Raw genomic sequence first — 6000 nt, 5'->3', positions numbered from 1 at the left:
AAGAGTAAGAAGCGGAGATCACCTTCCTCCCCACAAATACATCAGAAGTACATCTACATGGGGAACAACTCCCACAGAACACCTACTGAACTCTGGCAGAAGACCTCAGACCTCCCAAAAGGCAAGAAACTCCCCATGCACCTGAGTACAGCAAAAGAAAAGAGAAAAAACAGAGACAAAAAAAATAGGAATGGGACCTGCACCAGTGGGAGGGAGATATGAAGGAGGAAAGGTTTCCACACACCAGAAGCCCCTTCAGGGGCGGAGACAGTGGGTGGCCGAGGGGGGAAGCTTCGGAGCCACGGAGGAGAGCGCAGCAACAGGGGTGCGGATGGCAAAGCGGAGAGATTCCCGCACAGAGGATCGGTGCCGACCAGCACTCACCAGCCCGAGAGGCTTGTCTGCTCACTTTCCGGGACAGGTTGGGGCTGGGAGCTGAGGCTCCGGCTTCGGAGGTCAGACCCCAGGGAGAGGACTGGGGTTGGCTGCGTGAACACAGTCTGAAGAGGGCTAGTGCGCCACGGCTAGCCAGGAGTATGTCCAGGAAAAGGTCTGGAACAGCCAAAGAGGCAAGAGACTTTGTGTCGCCTCTTTGTTTCACAGTGCACGAGGAGAGGGGATTAATAGTACAGCCTAAATGAGCTCCAGAGACGGGCGCGAGCTGCGGCTATCAGCGCGGACACCAGAGACAGGCATGAGTAAAACTCTTAGAGGAAAACGTAGGCAGAACACTCTATGACATAAATCACACCAAGATCCTTTGTGATCCACCTCCTAGAGAAATGGAGATAAAAACAAAAATAAACAAAGAGAGCCTAATGAAACTTAAAACCTTTTTCACAGCAAAGGAAAACCATAAACAAGACAAAATGACAAACCACAGAATGGGAGAAAATATTTACAAAGTGTAAGTCAGAAAGAGAAAACCACATACCGTATGCTAACACATATATATGGAATCTAAAGGAAAAAAATGGTCATGAAGAATCTAGGGGAAGGACAGGAATAAAGATGTAGACCTACTAGAGAATGCACTTGAGGACACGGGGAGGGGGAAGGGTAAACTGGGACAAAGTGAGAGAGTGGCATGTACATATATACGCTATGAAATGTAAAACCGATAGCTAGTGGGAAGCAGCCGCATAGCACAGAGAGATCAGCTCGGTGCTATGTGACCACCTAGAGGGGTGGGATAGGGAGGGTGGGAGGGAGGGAGATGCAAGAGGGAAGAGATATGGGGATATATGTACATGTATAGCTGATTCACTTTGTTGTAAAGCAGAAACTAGCACACCATTGTAAAACAATTATACTCCAATAAAGATATTAAAAAGAAAAAAAAGGAAGGAAATTCTGCAATATGCTACAATGTGGGTGAAACTTGAGGACATTATGCTAAATGAAATAAGCCAGTCACAAAAAGGCAAATACTGTATGATTCCACTTACATGAGATACTTATGTAATAGGGAAGAACAAATCTGACTCCATATTGGATCTGTTTCTTTTACTTTGTAAAAGTTTCTTTCACTTTGTGTTCTATTGCTTTTGCTACAAGTTAATCACTAAAGGGATGTTGCCTATAGCTTAAAGTATACATAATGGCCCATCACAGGGAACCCTGCCTCCCATGCAATGAGCATTAAGCTAAAATACCTTTGTTTATCTCACAGAAAACATTCTGATCAGACTCACCTGTGAATGGCTGCAGTAAAGAAGCCATTCCCCTCAGGCACCTGGCCAGAATCAGGAAATATTTGCAACAACTCATCGCCCTTTAACTTTACCTCCTCACCTCTCCCTCTTCATTCTGTGAAAGAAACTAGCGTCCAAATCTGGGTAAGATGGTTCTTTGGGACACTAGTCCGCCATCTTCTCAGTCTGCTGGCTTTCCAAATAAAGTCGCTATTCCTTGCCCCAACAACATGTCTCTTGATTTACTGACCTGTAGTGCAGCAAGCAGCACAAGCTTGGACTCGGTAACACTTAGAGTAGTAAAAATTATAAAGACAGAAAGTAGAATGGTGGTTGATAGGGGCTGGGGGAAGGGGAGAATGGGGAGATTTTGTTTAATGGGTAGAGAGTTTGTTTTGTAAGATGAACAGGGTCATGGGGATGGATACGGATGATGGGTGCACAACAACGTGATGGTATTTAATACTTTAAAAATGGTAAGTTTTATGTTACTGTATTTTACCACAATGAAAAAGAATTTTCCCTTCTCAACTCTTATATTTGGTAACCCTATAGTTTGTTTAAGAAAGGCAGAAAGGGGCTTCCTTGGTGGCGCAGTGGTTGAGAGTCCGCCTGCCGATGCAGGGGACACGGGTTCGTGCCCCGGTCCGGGAGGATCCCACATGCTGCGGAGCGGCTGGGCCCGTGAGCCATGGCCGCTGAGCCTGCGCGTCCGGAGCCTGTGCTCCGCAACGGGAGAGGCCACAGCAGTGAGAGGCCCGCGTATTGCAAACAAAACAAAACAAAACAAAACAAAAAACAGAAAGGACTTCCCTGGTGGCGCAGTAGTTAAGAATCCATCTGCCAATGAAGGGGACACGGGTTTGAGCCCTGGTTCCAGGAAGATCCCACATGCCGTGGAGCACCTAAGCCCGTGCTCCACAACTACTGAGCCTGCGCTCTAGAGCCCATGAGCCACAACTACTGAAGCCTGCGTGCCACAACTATTAAAGCCCGCATGCCTAGAGCCCGTGCTCTGCAACAAGAGAAGCCACCACAATGAGAAGCCCGCACACCGCAACAAGAGTAACTCCCGCTCACTGCAACTAGAGAAAGCCTCATGCAGCAACGAAGACTCAATGCAGCCAAAAATAAATTAATTAATTATAATTTTTTAAAAAAGAAAGGGAAAAAAAACCTTGATTCTTTCCCTTACCAGGTTTAGAATAAAAGTTGAATCACTAACATCCTCCAAAGATGATCAACTTATGTCTTCTAAATAAACAGAACGACAGGCTTGACCTGGATAACTATCAACTCAGAGCTCTCATAGCTTAATACAGTTGATGTGTTTCAATTCATTGCAGCTCTTTTTGACGCTTGAAATATTATATTTTGTCCAGAGAGAGGCTCTTCAAAGACAGGATTTAAAGAAACCCTCTTCTCCTGCCCCTGGAAAGTAGAATAGGCAGAAAATCAGACGCAGAATTGAATCAGAAGGATGGCAGAACTGCAAAGGAGACTGCATGATCAACCGTAATTGACCTCCTATCCTAAATGCAGGGTCCCTGATAGAAAAGTAATGGGATCCAGATACCTGGTATGGGAAAATTTGAACGGATACACTCGAGAACCTTGAACCTCCAGTTTTCCCTGAACGTGCTAGGCTAGAAGCTGCCCCCCACCCCAAACCCTAATAAGCAGAACAGCTGCCTGCTGCCTGGAGACTAGGTGAAGAACTTCCCCGAGGTGGGTACCTTACAGAATGATAAAGTGTGCCCTTCTCATTGCTGCCCCACATTGCCATCACACCAATAACTAGGGTCAGTCATCATCACGGCCCAAGATCACAAGTACAATCCTGCTCTGGGCGAAACAGTTTATTCACCAGAAGAGTTGCAGGAGCTAATATATAATGGAAGAATTTGGGAGAGGAGGTATAAGAGAAGACAAGGGTATAGGGCCAAGAGTAGAATAAAAGGTTGTATACATGAGAATTTATTGACCTGGGAGCACTCTCCTGTGACTAAGAATTTATTGCCCTGTCAACAACACCTGGAGCTCTAACATGCTGCTGGAATGGCTCCTTGAAGCCTGGACATGACATTTGCTGCAGTAAATTAGGTGGAGATCATATAACTACTTTCCCAAAGAATCAAGGAAGGACATTCCCAGAAACTGACATGAGGGCCTCAAAGGCTATGCTTTGGGAGTAAGGAAGATTCCCTAGGCATAAGGAAAACATGGGAAAAGACACACCCTAATAAAACCTAAAACCAAGCCTTGACATACATGGTCAAGTTAATCCATTAGTAATTTAATTGCTGGCGAGAACAAAACTCAGCACTATTTAGAGTACAATAACACAATCCAAATCTCTACAATGTATGTTCAATGTCCAGCATATAAAAAAATATTTGTGGGACTTCCTTGGTGGCGCAGTGATTAAGACCCCATGCTCCCAATGCAGGGGGCCCAGGTTCAATCCTTGGTCAGGGAAGTAGATCCCACATGCATGCTGCAACTAAGAGTTCACATGCTACAACAAAGGAGCTGGCGAACCACAACTAAGGAGCCCACATGCTGCAACTAAGGAGCCCAAGTGCTGTAACTAAGACCCGGTGCAACCACTATAAAACAAACAAATAAATAAATAAATAAAATTTATTAGACATGTGAAGCAGCAAGAAAATGTATCCTAAAATTAAAAGAAAAGCCAGTCAACACAAGCAGATTCATAAATGGCTGAGATATTAGAATTAGGAGACAAGGGCATAAAAAAATAATCACATTAAATACACTGAAGAGTTTAGAGGAATAATTTCTTTTAGCTTAAGTATGTCCCAAATAATGCATGGGACACAGTTATACTAAAAAAAAATATTCCTTGTTTATTAGAATTCTAAATTTCACTGTGCATTCTGTATTTTACCTAGCAACCCTATCCCAATGCCAAGCAGGAGAAGAGTCCAAAGCCCCAGCCTCCTGCAGGTGGCCTGCTGGGGGGCAATTGTACATTGGATGGATTTGAGATGCTCAGTCATTTACTATGTCAATTTTTGCCAGACCTGTGTACTGTTGATTTTTTTTTACTTAATATATTCATTTAAATCAATTCTTTTTCATTTTTTAACTTATTTGAAATCATTATAGATTCAGCCATTTCGAAGATATTGCAGCGAGGTTCTGTGTACGCTTCACTCTGTTTCCTCCAATGGTTACATATGAGTATAGTCCAATATCAAAGCAATACCAAATGTATAGTTCTATGTCATTTTATCACATGTAGATTCGTGTAACCACCTATGATCAAGATTCAGAACTATTCCATCAATACAAAGAGCTCCCTCTGCTACTGGTTTGTAGTCACACCTTACCTTCCACCCTCCCACCATCCCTATCCCCTGGCAACCACTGATCTGCTTTCCATCTCTATAATTTTGCCATTTCAAGACTGCTATACGAACGGAATCATATGCTATTGACCTTTTGAGATTGGCTTTTTTTTCGATTCAGCACAATACCCTTGAGACCCATCCAAGTTGTTGCCTGTATCAATAGCTTGTCCCTATTTATTGCTGAATAGTGTGAAAATAAAGGGAAATCTCACTAAAAATGGAGTCAGAAGGCCAGAAGGGGGAGCTCTTGTGCAGTACCACTCCATGTCAATTACGGGAAGAATTGTCAATTACAGACCCCAACAGGAAAAGATGTACATTGCATCTTCTACAAGACATTGACTACCTCCCCAACTCAGCCAAACAGAAACCACCATTACCCTGAACTCTCACTTTTCTCCCACGGACTTTCATTCAGAACAAACCCTCTTAACTTCCTCCTTTTACTCTATAATGTTCCTCTCCTTTGTTTGTTGGACTTGCTTATGACTTTTGCTGCAGCTTGCTTATCCAGAATTGCAATTCCTCTGCCATTTCCAAACAAACCCATTTTTGCTAGTAAAATAACTTCATTTCTAAGGTCAACAATAGTAGTTTGCAGTATGGATATAAAACAGTTTGCTTCACCATCATTCGAGGGATATTGGGCTGCTTCCAGTTTGGGGCTCTTACAAATAAATCTGCCATGCACAATCATATATAGGGTTTTGTGCAGGCATAAGTTTTTATCTTTCTGTGATAAATGACCAGGAGTACAATTGCTAGGTCATTTTAGGTATATGTTTAGTTTTTAAAAGAAACTGTCAAACTATTTCCCAGAGTGTTTGTACCATTTTATATTCCTATCAGCAACATATGAGAGATCCAGTTTCATCTGTATTGATATTGTCACTACTTTTTAGTTCACTACTTTTGAGTTCAGCTGTTCT

The sequence above is a fragment of the Neophocaena asiaeorientalis genome, unplaced genomic scaffold (genome assembly GCF_003031525.2).
Source record: "Neophocaena asiaeorientalis asiaeorientalis breed wild unplaced genomic scaffold, Neophocaena_asiaeorientalis_V1.1 scaffold54, whole genome shotgun sequence".
Lineage (NCBI taxonomy): Eukaryota > Metazoa > Chordata > Mammalia > Artiodactyla > Phocoenidae > Neophocaena > Neophocaena asiaeorientalis.
This window is presented reverse-complemented; position numbering follows the sequence as displayed.